General features: G+C 41.0%; 1 pseudogene; it reads left to right on the plus strand.

The window, feature by feature from the left end:
• Nucleotides 1-203: 203 nt before the first annotated feature.
• LOC133235684 (histone-lysine N-methyltransferase SETMAR-like) lies at nt 204-19001 on the plus strand (annotated as a pseudogene).
• The last annotated feature ends 386 nt before the right edge of the window (nt 19002-19387 follow it).

Consider the following 19387-nt stretch of genomic DNA (forward strand, 5'->3'; position numbering starts at 1 on the left):
ATTCATCTGCTTAAGAACAGAGAGAATATAGCATAATTAGATTCAGATTCACACACTCATTTTCAGGCAATTCCAACCAGGAAAGTCTTTTATCTTTACCAAAAGAGACAAAGGAGGCGGGGGTGGGGAATGGTTATCTCTACCAACTAGAATGGCTAAAATTAAAAATTAAAAACAATGACAATACCAAGTGCTGACAAGACATGGAGCAGCAGAACCCTCAGACATTGCTGGTAGGAATAAAAATGGAACAGCCACTTTGAAAGACAGGTTGGCAGTTTCTTACAAAACTAAACCTACTCTTACCATAAGTTTTGGCAATCATGCTCCTTGGTATATACCCAAAGGAGTTGTAAGCTTATTCCCCACCCCCAGAAAACCTGCACACCAATGTTTAAGGCAGCTTTATGCATAACTGCTAAAACTCGAAAGTAAAAATAAACTGTGATTCTATCAAACGTTTAGAGATGAGCTAATGCCCATCCTTTTAAAACTCTTTCAAAAAATTGCAGAGGAAGGAACACTTCCAAACTCTTTCTATGAGCCCATCATCACCCTGAGATCAAAACCAGACAAAGACAACACAAAAAAAGAAAACTACAGGCCAATATCACTGATGAACATACATGCAAAGATCCTCAACAAAATTTTAGCAAACAGAATTCAGCAACACATCAAAAAGCTCATACACCATGATCAAGTTGAGTTTATTCCAGGGATGCAAGGGTTCTTCAATATACAGAATCAATGTGATATACCATATTAACAAATTGAAAGATAAAAACCATATGATCATCTCAATAGATGCAGAAAAAGCCTTTGTTTGACAAAATTCAGCATGTATTTATGATTAAAACTCTTCAAAAAATGGGCACAGAAGGAACCAACCTCAACATAGTAAAGGCTATATATGATAAGCCTACAGCAAACATTATTCTCAATGGTGAAACACTGAAAGCATTTCCCCTAAGATCAGGAACAAGACAAGGGTGTCCACTTTCACCACCATTATTCAACATAGTTCTGGAAGTCCTAGCTACAGCAATCAGAGAAGAAAAAGAAATAAAAGGAATCCAGATTGGAAAAGAAGAAGTAAAGCTCTTACTGTTTGCAGATGACATGATATTATACGTAGGAAACCCCAAAGATAGTATTAGAAAATTACTAGAGCTAATCAGTGAATTTAGCAAAGTTGCAGGATACAAAATCAATACACAGAAATCACTTGCATTTCTATACACTAACAATGAAAAATCGGAAAGAGCCATTAAGGAATCAATCCCATTCACCACTGCAACAAAAAGAATTAAATATCTAGGAATAAACTTACTTAAGGAGACAAAAGACCTGTACACAGAAAATTATAAGACACTAATGAAAGAAATCAAAGGTGACATAAACAGATGGAGAGATATGCCATGTTCCTGGGTAGGAAGAATCAATGTTGTGAAAATGACTAAACTACCAAATGCAATCTACAGATTCAATGTGATCCCTCCAAATTACCAATGGCATATTTCACAGAACTAGATCAAAAAATTTCACGATTCATATGGAAACACAAAAGACCCCAAATAGCCAAAGCAGTCTTGAGAAAGAAGAATGGAGCTGGAGGAATCAAGCTGCCTGACTTCAGGTTATAGTACAAAGCTACAGTCATCAAGACAGTATGGTACTGGCACAAAAACAGAAATATAGACCAATGGAACAAGATAGAAAGCCCAGAAGTAAACCTATGCACCTCTGGGTACCTTATTTTTGACAAAGGAGGCAAGAATATACAGTGGGGCAAAGACAACCTCTTCAATAAATGGTGCTGGGAAAACTGAACAGCTACATGTAAAAGAATGAAATTAGAACACTTACTTGGAGAAGGCACTGGCACCCCACTCTAGCACTCTTGCCTGGAAAATCCCATGGACAGAGGAGCCTGGTTGCAGTCCATGGAGTCCTGGCTGCAGTCCATGGAGTCACTAAGAGTCGGACACGACTGAATGACTTCACTTTCACTTTTCACTTTCATGCATTGGAGGAGGAAATGGCAACCCACTCCAGTGTTCTTGCCTGGAGAATCCCAGGGATGAGGGAGCCTGGTGGGCTGCCGTCTATGGGGTTGCACAGAGTCGGACGTGACTGAAGCGACTTAGCAGCAGCAGCAGCAGAACACTTCCTAACACCATACACAAAGATAAACTTAAAATGGATTAAAGACCTAAATGTAAGACCAGAAACTATAAAACTCTTAGAGGAAAACACAGGCAGAACACTTGATGACATAAATCAAAACAAGATCCTCTATAACCCACCTTCTAGAGTAACAGAAATAAAAACAAAAGTGAACAAGTGGGACCTGATTAAACTGAAAAGCTTTTGCACAGCAAAGGAAACTATAAGCAAGGTGAAAAGACAACCCTCAGAATGGGAGAAAATAATAGCAACTGACAAAAGATCAATTTCCAAAATATACAAGCAGCTCATACAACTCAATACCAGAAAAATAAACAACCCAATCAAAAAGTGGAAAGAGACCTAAACAGACATTTCTCCAAAGAAGACATACAGATAGCTAACACCTGAAAAGATGCTCAACATCGCTCATTATTAGAGAAATGCAAATCAAAACTATGATGAGATATCACCTCACACCAGTCAGAATGGCTCTCATCAAAAAGTCTACAAACAATAAATGTTGGAAAGGGTGTGGAGAAAAGGGAACACTCTTGCACTGTTGGTGGGAAAGTAAATTGATAAAGCCACTATGGAAGACGGTATGGAGATTCCTTAAAAAATTAGGAATAAAACCACCATATGACCTAGCAATCCCACTCCTAGGCATATACCCTAGGAAACCAAAATTGAAAAAGAGACATGTATCACATTGTTCATTGTAGTACTATTACAATAGCTAGAACATAGAAGCAACCTAGATGTCCATAGACAGATGAATGGATAAAGAAGTTTTAGTATATATACACAATGGAATATTACTCAGCCATAAATAGGAACACATCTGAGTCAGTTCTAACAGGGTAGATGAACCTAGAACCTATTATACAGAGTGAAGTGAATCAGAAATAGAAAGATAAATACTGTATTCTAACACATATATATATAGAATCTAGAAAAATGAATGGTACTGAAGAATTTATTTCCAGGGCAGCAATAGAGAAACCGACATAGAGAATAGACTTATGGACATGGGAGAGGGGAGGAGAGGGTGAGATGGATGGAAAGAATAACATGTAAACTTACATTACTAAATATAAAACAGATAACCAATGGGAATTTGCTGTATGGTTCAGGAAAATCAAACAGGGGCTCTGTGTCAACCTAGAGGGAGGGAGATGGGAGGGAGTGGAAGGGAGTTTCAAAAGGGAGGGGATATACGTATACCTATGGCTGATTCAACCTATGGTTGAGGTTTGACAGAAAACAGCAAAATTCTGTAAAGCAATTATCCTTCAGTAAAAAATAAATTAAAAAAAATAAAATAAACTATGGAATATCCAGATAATACAATATTATTCAGCATTAAAAAGAAATGAGCTATCAAGTCATAAATAGACACAGAAGAACCTTAAATTCATATTGCTATGTGAAAGAAACCAATTTTAAAACGTACATATTAAACATTCCAATTATATGACATTTTAGAAAAGGCAAAACTATGGAGACAGTAAAAAGATTCGTGGTTTCCATGGGTTTAGGGGGAAGGAGGGATGAACGTGTGGAGCACAAGAGATATTTAGAGTGGTGGAACTATTCTGTGGTACTATAGTGATGGATACTCATACATTTGTTGAAACTCATAGAAGATACAATATTGAATTCAATTGTTAACTGTGGGCTTTGAGGGACATGTCAGTGCTAGTTCATCAGCTGTAACAAATGTACCATTTATTTGGTACATTCATTTGGCACATTGGGAGGTTGGTGAAGGGGTAGGTGTTATATGAGAATTCTCTATACTTTCTGATCAATTTCTGTGAACCTAACACTGCTCTGGGCTTCCCTGGTGGCTCAGAGGGTAAAACGTCTGCCTGCAGTGCAGAAGACCTGGGTTTGATCCCTGGGTCGGGAAGATCCCCTGGAGAAGGAAATGGCAACCACTCCAGTACTCTTGGGAAATTACATGGACAGAGGAGCCTGTTAAGCTATAGTTCATGGGGTCGCAAAGAGTCAGACACGACTGAGTGACTTCACTTTCACTTTCTAAAACTGCTCTAAAAATAGTCATAAGTAAATAAATAAGGCATTTCAAGCTGTGAACACTTGTACAGTGGATATGATAGGTAAGTTTCTCATCTGGGGCCCTCAGCAGATTTCTTGGGCTCTTTTTGACATAAAAATACTTTACATTTTTACACTGGAAACTATTCCTTCTGAGAGCATACAGCCATGTTCGGAACTGGGATAGTGTCTCCAATGAGCCTGTACCCAGCCCCAGGAGTTAGGTCATTGCTTCCAACCCAGGAGCCAGACAAGGTCTACCCAAAGGAGCTGGTGCAGACAGGAACTCTTAGTGTTCCATGGCCAGAAAGAACTGTATTGAAGAGTGAGAATCCTTGACCAGGCACAGTAATACGGGCTGTGATATATTAAGCGAAAACAAGTACTTTGCAAAAGAGCCTAAATGGGATGGTCCCGACTCCATTGGATCTTAGACAAAAGACATACCGATTGTTATCACTAGCTGTCTCAGGATGACAACCTAATGTGACTTTTATGCTCTGCTTTGTGCACCCCTACATTCTAAATTTTTTACAACAGACATGTATTATTTTTTAATCAAGGGCAAGAAAGAGAAAATATGAGAGAGAAAGGCCATCCATCAACAGAATCCACTGAGGGTTTGGGTTTATCAAGATGAAAAATGACCAGCAAAAAACCCCTCATACATCCAGCTTAGAGCTAGCTTCTGAGATACAGAAGCTGGGATACACTTGTGTTAAAAGGAAAACGGTACACATGAGAACATAAACCCATATGTATTGCTTTTAAGCCAGTTACTTGGGCCACAGCAGTAAGGATCTGCCCAGTTCTTGTCCACATGCAGAAGATAATCAAAAGAGCACAAAGTATTTGAACGTGGCAGGTTTCCCCATCAATGCCCAACCTCTTTGTGTATGGCAGGAAAAGTCTCTCTCTAAAGCTAAGGGCAAGAATGGTGGTGTCTATAGCCCCCAAACAGATACAGATTAGACAACCTCCATTAGGGGTCTGAGGATTTAAATCTTAATAGATTGAGAGCAGGGAAGTGAGGGGAGGGGAGAGAAATTAAATAAATCGGAACCACAGCCAAGGATCAAAACCTAATACCGTCTCCTTGATGTGATGTCTCTTCCAGGGGACTGTTAACACCTTGTAACTTAACTGACACCCACAAGGGAAACACACAATAATCCACACACCCAAAAGGGATTACAGCTTCTGGAGCAGGACAGAGAAGTCCTTCAGAAAGTCTCAGCAGTGAAGAAGTAAGAGAAAAAGGGGATTTTTCTTAAATGTCCCTCAATATTCCTGAGTGTGGTTTGTCCTTTCAAATCCTGTTTCCTGGGAACGCACATTTTTGTATTTTAGTGAAGGGCTCATGTTTGATGTGTGAGGTAGTGGGTTTCCAGATTCTGTCTAGGGGGCTGGATGAGAAGTTGAGGATGGGCTGTGAATTCCAACCAAGAGTTGCCAGGTCCACAAAGAGGTGCTGCCAACCCTAGTCCTAACATGGTGAGAAACATTCTGGGTCAAGGTCACTGCTGAGGTTGGAGCTCTCAGTTGAAGGCCAGATCTGTGAAGCCAAGCAGGTATCATTCTATCTTGAGCCTACTTTAAAAAAAAAAAAAACAAACTAGATGGACTCCTCTGGTGGTCCAGTGGCTTAGACTCTGTGTTCCCAATGCAAGGGCCCAGGTTCGATCCCTGGTCAGGGAGCTAGATCCCACACTGCTGCAACTTAGAGTTCGCATGCCCGACCAAAGATCCTGCATGCCGCAACTGAGGCCCAGTGCAGCCAAATAAACAAGCACATTTAAAAAAATAACCACAGCTTAGGAATTCTCAGAAGTCACGTGGATTGACAAGATATTAGGGGTTGGAGAAGTAGGGTTAGGGTTAACTCTGTGTTTAGTAATGGTCTTCTAGATTTTTATGATGTATTAATAATGTTGATAGTCACATATCCTGTATCCTCCACAACGAAGTTGTATGGGAAGTAACAGTGTCACTTCCATTTTATGTGAAGAAACTAAGCCTCGGGGAAAATGATTTCCTCAAGTTGGTGAGCTAGTTAAGTGACAGAGCTGGGATATGAACCCAGATCTTCTCACGCAGAATTCTGTCCACACTGCCTGCCCTAGGGCAGCTGTCAGAGCACTAAAAGTCTAGAGTTACTTCCAAGCAGGAACTCAGAGACAGGGCTTGCAACGGGAGCCTGGACGTCTGGGAGTCTCTTTCAGGACAGGGATCCTGCCGTTTTCCTCCATTTCAGGGGCTGATATATGGAAGACTCGTCATGAATGGTGGGCAAAGGAGGAAAATGGGTCAGGAACACCTGAGGTACCCAGTGGGACTCAGTACCAGCTCACAGACTAATGAGTTTTGGTGAATCAGCATCATTCCCACCAGGGGCTCCATTAGGAGGAAAGCAATGAAACCTTCCACAGCAGCTGCAGCACCGTGGCTGAAGCTGGGGGCATATGTTATCTACCCTCCTTACCCTTTGAGGACTTTCGGAAACAACCTTGGGCCACCTTGGAGGTCAGGGCTGGAGCAAGTAGAGAGGGAGGAGGGAGACTTGAGCCACTGAAGACTGAAGCAGGTGATGTTTAAATTACTTTTGTGTTTAAAGATAGGAGCATGGCTGAACTTACCAATCTATAGTGGGCATCTTTCTAAACCAGTAAAAATATACACCTCTAACACCATGGTAAATATCTGTATTGTTCTTCACAGTATATAAGAATACAATAATTTATTTATCTGACACCCTTTTGAGGTGTCACCCTTATATCGCTTCCTCTTTTTTTCTCTATTATAACCATGCTACTGTGAACATCCCTTCAAACACAATTTTCAAACTTAATAAAAAGGATTGGCTAATCAGAAGAGAAAAGGTGACTTTCACCTTGAAGAGGAGCACTGGGGCAGGCTTCATGGCACACAAGAAGTGTGAGCTGGACCTGATGGTTAGGTACAGAGACTATGAGATGACAACGAGAAACAGGCAATCCAAACAACCGGCTGAACTAGAGCAAGGGGTTTGGATGGACTCCGGGAGTTGGTGATGGACAGGGAGGCCTGGCGTGCTGAGGTTCATGGGGTTGCAAAGAGTCGGACATGACTGAGCGACTGAACTGAACTGAGAGCAAGGAGACAGAGGCAGGAAAGCATGAGGTGCCCACAGAGAATGAGAACATTGTGTGATGAGATTGGAGCACGCAGTGAATGAAGCAGAGCGCCTGGAAATCGGATTCCCAACTATGTTTGGACAGAAGTGAGGAGGACTTGAACCATCCTGCAAAGCGATTTATTACTGTAGACCAACTAGAACATGTTCATCATCTTATAGGTAATTCAAAGTCAATTCATCATCAATAGGTAATTCAAAGTCAATTCTCCTGTTAATAATCACAATGAAAAAAGAACACCCTTGATTCCAGACTGGAAGATTTAAAAGAAAATTCAGACCCAAAAGTTCAGTGAGATATGCATGAAAGAACTTGTCATGGACTTGTCACACAATTAAGTGTTTAATTAAAGCTAACTCAGTATGAAAAATCATAACAAGAGGTAATTTTTAAATTCTGAACTTAGAAACTTAACTTTTTTCATGTTGACTTTGCCTGTTTTGTGATTTTAGTTTCCAATAAAGTCACATGGGGAGAAGACAAACTTGCTTCAAGAAGGAAAAGCCCCACATATCCAGGTGGCTCCTGGAATTTGTTTTCAGACTGTTTATCTCTTTAGTATTCAAACTCTCACCATCTGATCATCAAATTCACTCCAGTCTAAACTGGCCTATGAATTTTTTTTTTTCTGTGTTTGGAGTTTATATTAGAAATTAAGATTTACTGCATTTGCAGACCATTTTGCCTTTTTATGAAAAAAGTGGAGGCAATAGAGACCCACTTGTCCAATGTGTCATTTTCAACACGGTGGACAAGCGGAGGGTGGCAGCTTTATTTATCACTGCCCGCTTGCTGGAGTGCTGGTAAATGGAATTGCTTGCTCTGCCAAGCACATGGGGAATGAGCACAGCAGTGAGGCTGGGTTTTTACAGCAGCTCTGTGATCTTGAATTATGAAAGGATTAGACAAGATTTGAGAGAAGGGAGCCTCTGTTGTTTTTCTTCCCTCTTTTGTAAAGACTTGAGGGTGAGGAAAAGCCTAGCATAAAGACAATTTAGAAAGTCCACCAGATGATGTTCTTTGGAAAATGGGTTCGGAGATTTCTGATTTATTTCCTCTGGTTAACTGCCAAGTAAGAAATCACAATGCAAATAATGACTTCTCTCTCTAGAGTGAGGAATCCATTAGTATTTGACCCAAAGTCCTGCTGTGGCCCTGAAGCACTGCTTTCACCGCCAAGCTTAAGGCCCACATACTATTCTGTTTTCATACATCTGAGTTGAAGCCCAGGTCTGCATAACAATGTTACTAGTAAGTGAACTCTATTTTTTGGAGGTGCTTATCATTCCTAAATTTTATCAAATCCAATTGGTCTGCAAGCTGTTAGTTTTTGGGTATCTTTGTTAAGGAAGCTATGGATACCCCTAGTACCATTTTTGGCCAACCCCCTTCCTGCCTAACCTTTAGGCCATGCCCACAGGTCCGTCTCTGCGCATCCCATTATCCTCTGGTGTCTCTTCAAGGCAGGCCCAACCGAAGCCGACATCCCAACGTCCTAGGAGTGTTATTCAAGGGCTTTAGTGCAATGAGAGGCTCTTCCTGAAGTTCCAGCCTCTCTCTCCATCCTCTGCGGCAGCCACAAAGCTTCTTGAATATGTCATGCTCTATCTTATTCCCGGTTCAGAAATAAAGGCTGGGTCCCTTGGAAAGAAAACCCCATCTGTCTCAGTCAGTAGGAGCTCTCATAACAAAATACCACAGACTGGGTGGCTTAAACAACAGAAATTCATTTCCCACAGTTCTGGAGGCTGGAAGTCCAAGGTCAGGGTGCCAGCATGGTTGGATTCTACTGAGGACTCTCTTCTTGACTTGCAGATGGCTGCATTCCTGCTCTGTCCTCACAGAGTGAAGAAGAGAGAAATCTCTCTTCCTCTTCTATGAAGACACTAATCCCACCATGAAGGTCCCACTCTCATGACCTCATCCAACTCCACCTTCCAAAGGCCCTATCTCCAAATACCACATTGAAGGTTAAGGCTTCAACTTATGAATTTGGGGGGCAATAGAAAACATTTGGTTCATAACCATCGAATATGCTTTGCTTTAGCACTTGACTTAAATGGTACTTCTGTCGGGAGCGTTTCCTAAAATGCCCAAGACTATGTTCTCTCACACTATCGCATGTTTGTCACGGCCCTGACCACACTGTATTGCGACTGTTGGTACACCTATTATGTCTTCTCCTACGGGACTGAACTCTTTGACGGCAGAAAGTGTGTGTTATTCAAAGATGGGTCCCTTCTACTCAACATAAAACCATGCATATAGTCAGTATTTAAATGCCTGTTGCCTAACTGCATTAGTCAGGGTGATGTTAGTTGTTTCAACAAAATTTAAGACAGAGAAGTTTGGACTTTCCTGGCAGTCTGGTGGTTATTTAAGACTCCAAGCTTCCATTGAAGGGGGCGTGGGTTTGATCACTGGTTGGGAAACTAAGATCTCACATGCCGAGTCTCATGGCCAAAAAAAAAAAAGACACAAATTTGTTTCTCATGCATGTAACAATCCAGTGCTGTTTTTCAGCAGGCAGCCTTCCACAGGGTTGTTGAAGACTCAGATTCCTTCCACCGGGTGGCTCTGCCATCCCCTAGACCTTTAGGGTACTATTTCAGTCAGCAGATGGGAAGAAAAGATGAAAATGATATACCTGCTTCATGATTATTTCTGCCTGGAAGTGACATGCTTCTTGTTCAAGCATATCACATTGGTATGAATGGCCCTAGCTGGATGAAAGGGGTGAAAGGGTGGTAGAGAGCAGGCTGAGAAATATGAATGTCATGGGCAGCTGTTTCCAAACAATCACCCTTTACTATGGGACGAATGAATGAATGAAAGAATGAAATCAAAGATATAATATAGTGGAGAGAATGCAGGAATGTGGTGACCAAGAAGGAAAGCATATTAAATCCCCAAACACCTTGATTTTATAAAAGCAAGAGGTCCAAACTAGATAACTTAAATCCTAATTAAATTATCTGACCCTCAATTATGCAACTATTTAGTGAAAGGCATGGTCCCATGGATAGAAAAGCAGGGCAGGCTACAGTCCACAGGGTCGCAAAGAGTCAAACACACTGAGCCAGTAATGCATTCAATGCACGGCGATTAAACTCAAGTGACTTTGGTTCTTGTCCTAGTTTGTTGAATGGAAAAGTTACTCCTCTCCACATCTCTATGAACCTGTATCATCATCTGTAAAATGAGAGTTTTGTGCCAAAGTTTCCTACAATTCAGCCCAGTAAAGGGACCACAACCAAGAACTTAGAGGCTTATTCTGAAAATGAAAGTGAAAGTCACTCAGTTGTGTCCAGTTCTTTGTGACCCTATGGACTTGGCATTCTCCAGGCCAGAATACTGGAGTGGGTAGCCTTTCCCTTCTCCAGGGAATCTTCCCAGCCCAGGTCTCCCAGCCCAGGAGACGGAACCCAGGTCTCCCGCATTGCAGGCAGATTCTTTTCCAACTGAGCCATAAGAGAAGCCCTATTCTGAAAATGGTACAGTTCAAATCCCTGGAATCACACGGACAACCAGTTTAGAAGAGAAAATGCAATCCACAGATCAGCCGCTTTATCTGCACATCCTCTATGCTGTGCTGTGCTTAGTCACTCAGTTGTGTCCAACTCTTTGTGACCCCATGATTGTAGCCCACCAGGTTCCTCTGTCCATGGGGATTCTCCAGGCAAGAATATTGGAGCGGGTTGCCATGCCCTCCTCCAGGGGATCTTCCCAGTCCAGGGCTTGAACCCACATCTCCCACATTGCAGACAGATTCTTTACCATCTGAGCCACCAGGGAAGCCCTTCAATGAAATGAACTACGTGTGAAAGTGTTTAGAATCAGGCAGACAGAACACTGTTTATATATCTCTATTCATTCAAAAGTGGTCTGGGAAAAAAAAAAAGTGGTCTGGGATTGCTCTGAGGTCAATGAGCATGGCCTAAATGCCTGTGTCATTCCTCGGGCAGACCTTAGACCATCACACAGTGAGAATGAGAATGACTGTTTCTCAGTTATTGGAGATAAGAATTTGACATCTGATGGTTTTCTGATTGTTAATACCAACTCTGTTCTTTCTCTTTAAACAATTCTAACCAAGCATTTCATGCTATTCAGATGTACTTTAAGTCTCAAATTTTAAAACAACTGGGTAGAAAAGATTAAAAAGGGCTGAAGAGCATGCTGACTTCATTAGCAGCCTGTTTTAGGAAATTATTAAAAAAAAAAAACACTTCTGTAATAGAAGTTTTCAAATGGCAACAAACTTACTAGTCATTTTTCAGAAGTTACTGAGAAACTGCAAGTGTTTTTTGGCCCTAAGACTTTATTTTTAGAATCTCATATAGCTAAATGACTGAGGCTTTAGTCCTCAAGGACTTCCCTGGTGGCTCAGCTGGTAAAGAATCCATCTGCAATGTGGGAGACCTGGGTTTGATCCCTGGGTTGGGAAGATCCCTGGCTTGGGAAGGTTCCCTGGAGAAGGGAACGGCTACTCACTCCAGTATTCTTGCCTAGAGAATCCCATGGACAGAGAAGCCTGGCAGGCTACAGTCCATAGGGTTGCAAAGAGCTGGACATGACTGAGCGACTAACACTTCCACTTTTCACTTAGTTGTCAAAGTACAAATCAGTAAGAATGTGTCCTAGAACTCTTATAAGTTTTTATTTTCAATTAGATCATTATATTTCTTCAAGAGAAAATAAAAGGGATCCCTAGTGTTCTGAAGGCTGTACTTTCTTTCCCATGCATACGTCTCAGTAAACATAACAAAATAAACAAAAGTAAGTATCTCTTATATACCCCCCCAAACTGTGGGAGTTTGGGGGGGTATACATACTCTTACATACCTCACTGTGACATCCTGCTCTGACTTATGTGTCTGACTTCCTTGTGCTAGCTCTCTTTTTTCTCCCCTCTGTATCCCTTGGGAAGAAAGTCTTCGTCCTGAGGATGGCAAAATGGTGGCAGAGAAATGATGCTACTTTGGAAATGACTGGCAAAGCACTCCCTAGGTTCCACCTGCCAGGGGAGGCCTCCCTGCCCTACCTCAGCCCAACACCGCCACTTCACACAATTTACCTTCCACCCCAAATCTGGAGCACCAGTCTATAAAGAACAAAGGGAAAAGCAAGCTGTCCCTTAAAGAATTAAGGACTCTTAATTCTTTTTCATGGTATAAAGCAATATGTTACTGTGACTTTTGACCTCCAGGGGTTGGATTAGATGATTTTCCACATGGTTTATTGTGAAAGGTTTTATTGCGCATTCACTTCACAGATCCCCCCACAATTTAAATGCCATAAAAATGGCTAACATATGTACCAGGTTTTAAAAATGTCCATCCACCAAATGGAGTTGCTTCTCATGCGGCCACCCGGAGCTGGCAGCGTTTCCTCCACACACGTAGAGAAGGTTCTAAGTGGGAGGGCAGAGTCACTCTGTTGAGCTGTAATGAATGCAGCTCCCAGGGTGGAGGTGACAGACTTTCTGCCTCTATGACCCTCAGAGACACATCTTGGCTGGTTTTTTTGTTTTTTTTTTCCAATACTGGTGCGAGTTTTATTTGTCTGCTTGCTTTTCTTCTTTGGGAAGTGGGTTTTTAAAAACATTTCTCTGTGGGTCACAAAACATCTGTACTCCTAGATTCCATGAAGGTAGAATGAATTAACATGGCCCACAGCCACTGTCTCAGTGGGCTATTTCAGTTCTCATGCTCGCCCGAGTGTTCTCATTTGTAAGCTACCAACATTACTAACCTACCTGTTAAAAAACACAGGGAGAGAATTTATCATGATTCACTAGGAGCAATGCAGTCTTTTCCTTAGCAGGAAGTCATTGTCTTTATATCCATTAGCTAGCAACAACAATACTAAAAAAAAATTACATACATGGATGCACTTCTCTTTTCATAACAGATGTGATTTCTCAAAGCAAGACCGCCTGTGAGAATTCCTTCAAGGTCTAGTTAATTAATGCCTTCTCTGTAGATTCAATGATCAGGTGTGATTTCTGTCTCGACCTCTTTTTCGGCACTCATCATAGTGTGCCCTAGATCCCCCTAGGGACCTAAAAGGAAGCCTCATAAGGGTCTGAGAACCAGCCCGTTAACAGTGGTCCCCTGTCTTTCTTCAGCACTGGTTTCCCCTCTGCTCACAACCCAGCCCGAAGAGGACACTGCTCGTCAGAAGGACACTTTTATCTGTCCCTGGGTGCCAGCCAGATATACTCCAGGCACCAGAAGGAAGCTGGAGGTCAAGGAAGGCCTCCTCCTGTCCCTTCAGAGCCTCGCCTTGTCACTTGGCTTGGGCATCTCCATTGAGGACCAATGAAGTTTCACTTGGGCAGCTTCATCAGCTTCTGATCTTCAGCCCTCATTCCACAGTGGCTTTAAATTAATCCAAAGGACCATCGATGGTCTGTCCATTTTTCATCCTCTTGGCTCAACTGGCATTTATGATTCCCATCTCTCTGCCCTTTAATAACAGCAGTGGGGAGGGGAACATTCTTTTAGAAGTTAGCAGCAGAGCTCACCAGGTGGAGATTTGTCTTTTGTTTACCAAAACATTTCAATACATCATTTTGGTTGAAGCAAGATGGTCCTCAGGACATAGGTGGGATGGAGACAAGAAGTTTATAAAGTGAGGGTTTTTTAGTTTCTAGGAGCAGTGTTGGAGGAATGGGGTGCGCAGGAAAGAGGATAAGCTAGGAGAGATGAGAAGGGATGGCCCAGCAACAGAAGGGAATAGATGATTCAAGGAAATGAGAAAGTGAGTGAGAAACTCACAGCGAAGGATATGACAGATGGACTTTTTAGAATAGTAATGGTTAATTTTTTAAATATAAAGTTGTTTTTTCTGTTCTGGACATCAGTCTCATATTACAAGCAGGATTAAATGTGCTCAGTGAAAAAAGCTATAGGTTTAAAAATAATGATCATTATTAATAAATGAAGATCATCTAAATTAGTTCAAAATAGCAAAATATGTTGCACATATTGTTGTTTAATCTCTAAGTCTTATCCAACTCTTTGCACCACCCTCCCCCTGGAGTGTAGCCCACCAGGCCTTTCTGTCCATGGGATTTCCCAGGCAAGAATACTAGAGTGGGTTGCCATTTCCTTCTCCAGGGGATCTTCCCAACCCTGGAATCAAACCCGTGTTTCCTGTATTGGCAGGCAGCCTTTACCACTGAGCCACCAGACAAGCCCACGCCATACATACAGGCACCCAAACAAACTCAATTTCTTTTCCATGCACACCTATACATTGTATCTAGGATAAGAGACAGAGTTTTACAGCTTCTCTTTAACACAGTTATTCTCACGTATATCCCCCTCTTCAGTGTTTCTCCTACTCAGTACCTGCTGGGAATGGAATCTGGGAGAGAGTAAGGAAAATGAGCATATTCCATATTTGTATAAGACCATAACCTAAAGGCTTCCCTCGTAGCTCAGTTGGTAAAGAATCTGCCTGCAATGCAGGAGACCCAGGTTGGGTCTCAACCCAGGTTGAGAAGTAAATGGCAACCCACTCCAGTATTCTTGCCTGGAGAATCCCATGAATTCTGGAGGAGCCTGGCAGGCTATGGTCCATGGGGTTGCAAGAGTTGGACACCACTTAGCGACTAAACCACATAAACCTAAAGAGGGGATATGCAACAAGGAGTAATATACAAGAGAAACCAAGAATTCAGGGGAAGTGAAAAATCTGAGTACAAAAATCTGGGGTGGAGAAGGGTCTCCAGATAAAATAAGGAATGCCCAATTAAATCTGAATTTCAGATAAACAAATTACTTTTTATGTCCCAAATATACTTCTCCTTATACTAGATGCCCTTAGTTGTATTTGAGGAAGTTGGAAGACTTAGAGTAGGAGAATTCTGGACTCTGTCAGAAGTAAAAAACATTTAAAATGTCATAGAAGAGTATGGCTTGGATACAGTGAACGTCTCAATCAAATAATATTGCGCATTTTCAGAAGTGTTGTGTTTAGAGTCAGGCTCAAAGTCCTTCACAAATTTGTATAAGTTACATGGTTTTTCAGACTATGAAACACATGATGTGAATATTCGCTCTCAACATCAACATTAACCATGAAAACTTCAAGGAGGTCCTAACACCACTGTCTTATTAACTATCAAAAAAAACCCCACTGGCTATTCTATCTCTAAAGGCAATTACTATTCAAACCCTTAAAGGTATATCGAAACTAATTACTATAGAGACAAGTGAATAGTTCCCCCCTCAGCTCCTTCCCTATACGGTAAACAGAATGAAACGTAGCCCAGGGACCCTTACCTAACAAAACTAGGCCAGCTTAGTTACCATATAGTCAAGCAGGGCCCTGTCCACTCTCCTACTACCTGATTTTATCAGGCAATAACAACTGTGCTCTTAAAATGTTCAAATTTCCAAAAGATCCAAGCCATCCTCAGTGCAATAGGATGAAACAATAGGAAATACTTTCCAATTAAAGAAAAAGGTTATTACAAATGTGCTTAATAAAATACAAGGTAAATGTACTTAATAAAGTTACGGCTTCAAGTAAAATGCAGGAAACCTCTTTCATTTTTATTAAAGCTGGATTTACTGCTGTGGTTTATTGGTTTGCATTCTCAGAATGTAATTTAGACTCTAGATGATTTGTTCAAAGGAAAGTAGATAGGTCAGCTGTGTGTTGGCCTATCCCAGCCAAGTGGTTGTGATAGAGGTACTCAGTAATCATGGCCTGTGTCACATGTCCTAAACATACAAACCCATTCAGAGAAATCTTTCCAACTTACACCAGGTTTCAGCAGGATGAATTTTCTACAAATATACCAGGTGAGGTTTTTTCTTTTCACTTTCGCACTGCAATTCTACCTCTCTCTCAGATCTGCTAGCTTGAATCCTACTGAATCTTTAAGGCTTGTGCACAGGATCACCCCACCTCTCCAGCCTGTCAGTTCTCAGTGGGTGCTGCACTACTCTAAGGCGGCACTTCGAATATTTGTGGGGATGCTCTTCTGGTGTTAGTGTGATTAAGCACTTATATATATTACACTACATGCTATTTTACTGTAAACCATTTTTCATCTATTTCCTCTTTATATTACAGTAGGGATATTATGTTGATTTTTAAAAATTAAGTATGGAAGGAAAAATAAAAGACCAAGAAGAATCATGACACTTCACTTCTGAAAAAGGGAAGTACAGAGGGGTGTTTCCCCAACCACCTATAGATTTTTAATGAAGCTACGGAAATTAAGACCATATTATGTTGGTTGAAAACTTGATAAACTGACAGTGGAAAAGAATAAAGAGCCCAGAAACAGGCCTATAGAACTTTGTCTATTATACAAGAAGCATGCCAAATTGACGTGGACTGAGAGACGTCAATAAATGGAACTGAGAAAACAGGGTTATCCATTTGGGAAAAGAACCAAACTGAATTTCTTTCTCACATCATATACAAAAATCAACTCCAGATGGATTAAACATTTAAGTGCAGAAACAAAACTTTAAAAATATATGTGTGAATATAATTTAGCCATAGAGTAGGGAAAATTTTTTTTAAACAAAACATAAAAAGCACTGGCTATAAAAGGAAAAGGAATAAATTTGACTACATTAAACTTAAGTACTTTTCAATTATGAGTGTTTAATATATTTTTGTTATTAATACATTTCTAAAGTGCTCAATTCCAATGTAAATCTATTTGGATAAATAACATACAGAGATAAATACCTGGAAATCAATGTTCTACATTATTTGAGAAGTGCTAACTGCTTATTGAAAATAAGAAGATACGATCTAATTGGTTATGTCTGGGAGTAATGACAGAGAAGGCAATGGCAACCCACTCCAGTACTCTTGCCTTGAAAATCCCACGAACGGAGGAGCCTGGTAGGCTGCAGTCCAGGTGGTCTCGAAGAGTAGGACACAACTGAGCGACTTCACTTTCACTTTATTTTAAAGAAAGTGAAAACATTACAAACTAGCACCAGATGTTTGCAATTCACATAACTGATAAAGGATTAGTATCAAAGTACATAAAGAACTCCTAAATATCAAATTAAAAAAACCACACACACTAACATGCGCTGAAGAATTGATGCTTTTGAACTGTGGTGTTGGAGAAGACTCTTGAGATTCTCTTGGACTGCAAGGAGATCAAACCAGTCAATCCTAAAGGAAATCAGACCTGAATTTTCATTGGAAGGACTGATGCTGAAGCTGAAACTCCAATACTTTGCCCACCTGATGCGAAGAACTGACTCATTGGAAAAGACCCTGATGCTGGGAAAGATTGAAGGCAAGAGAAGGGGATGACAGAGGATGAGATGGCTAGATGGCATCACTGACTCAATGGACGTGAGTTTGAGCAAGCTCCGGGAGTTGGTGACAGGGAAGCCTGGTGAGCTGCAGTCTATGGGGTCCCAAAGATTCGGACACAACTGAGTGACTGAACTGAACTGACTGTTGAACTTTGCAGTTTGATACTGGAATACATTCTTAAATAAATGTGGTTATGTTATACACCGTTTTAACGTGCATTTCTCCCTTTATGTTTTTCTGCCAATGATTTATTACTCGCTGTTTATTTTATATTTATTTAGACTATAGAAATGATGTTAGACAAGAAGCAAATTCAACCGATTTTCTTATTCGAGTTCAAAACGGGTCATAAAGCAGTGGACACAACTCGCAACATCAACAACGCATTTGGCCCAGGAACTGCTAATGACCACGCAGTGCAGCAGTGGTTCAAGAAGTTTTGCAAAGGAGACGAGAGCCTTGCAGATGAAGTATATAGTAGCCAGCAATTGGAAGCTGACAACAACCAACCGAGAGCATCATCTATAACTACACGAGAAGTTGCCCAAGAACTCAACGTCGACCATTCTGTGGTTGATTGGTATTTGAAGCAAAGAGGAAAGGTGAAAAAACTCATGCCTCACGAGCTGACCGAATGTGAAAAAAATCATCATTCTGAAATGTTGACTTCTCTTATTCTACACAACGATGACGAACCATTTCTCAATCGGACCCTGATATGCAACAAAAAGGTGGATTTTATACAATAACCAGAGATGACCAGCTTAGTAGTTGGACCAAGAAGAAGTTCCAAAGCACATTCCAAAATCAAACTTGCACCAAAAGAGGTTATGGTCACTGTTTGTTGGTCCGCTGCTGGTCTGATCCACTACAACTTTCTGAATCCAGGTGAAACCATTACAGCTGAGAAGTATGCTCGGCAAATTGATAAGATGCAGCAAAAACTGCAACGCCTGCAGCTGGCACTGGTCAACAGAAAGCGCCCAATTCTTCTCCATGACGATACCCGACCCCACTCTGCACAACCAGCTCTTCAAAAGTTGAACAAATTGGCCTAGGAAGTGTTGCCTTAGCCTCCATATTTGCCTGATTTCTTGCCAACAAACTACCACGTCTTCAAACATCCCAACAACCTTTTGCAGGGAAAACACTTCCGCAACCAGCATGAGGCAGAAAACACTTTCCAAGAACGCTGGATCCCGAAGTATGGGATTCTATGCCACGAGAATCAACTTATTTTCTTGGCAAAAATATGTTGACTGTGATGGCTCCTATTTTGATTAATAAAGATGTATTTGAGCCTAGTTGTAATGATTTAAAATTTCTGGTCCAAAACAGCAATTACTTTTATACCAACCTAATATACACTGCTAGTGGAAATTAAATTAGAGCAACTGTTGTGGAAAACAGTTGATTTTACCTACTAAAGTTAAAACATATCAGTACTCTAATGACACAATAATTCCACTTCTAGATTTATATACAGGAAAACTCCTAGATATACGTGTCAAGAGCTGCGTACAAAAATGTCCACAGCAGCACTTTCCAAATAATAACTATTGTATTTAGAAAAACTGAAATGCCCATTGACAGAAGAGTGAGTAAATCATGGAATATTCATATGATGTTATACAGTGGAGCAGCTGAAACCACTGAATCACACTGCCACA

The sequence above is a fragment of the Bos javanicus genome, chromosome 2 (assembly GCF_032452875.1).
Source record: "Bos javanicus breed banteng chromosome 2, ARS-OSU_banteng_1.0, whole genome shotgun sequence".
Lineage (NCBI taxonomy): Eukaryota > Metazoa > Chordata > Mammalia > Artiodactyla > Bovidae > Bos > Bos javanicus.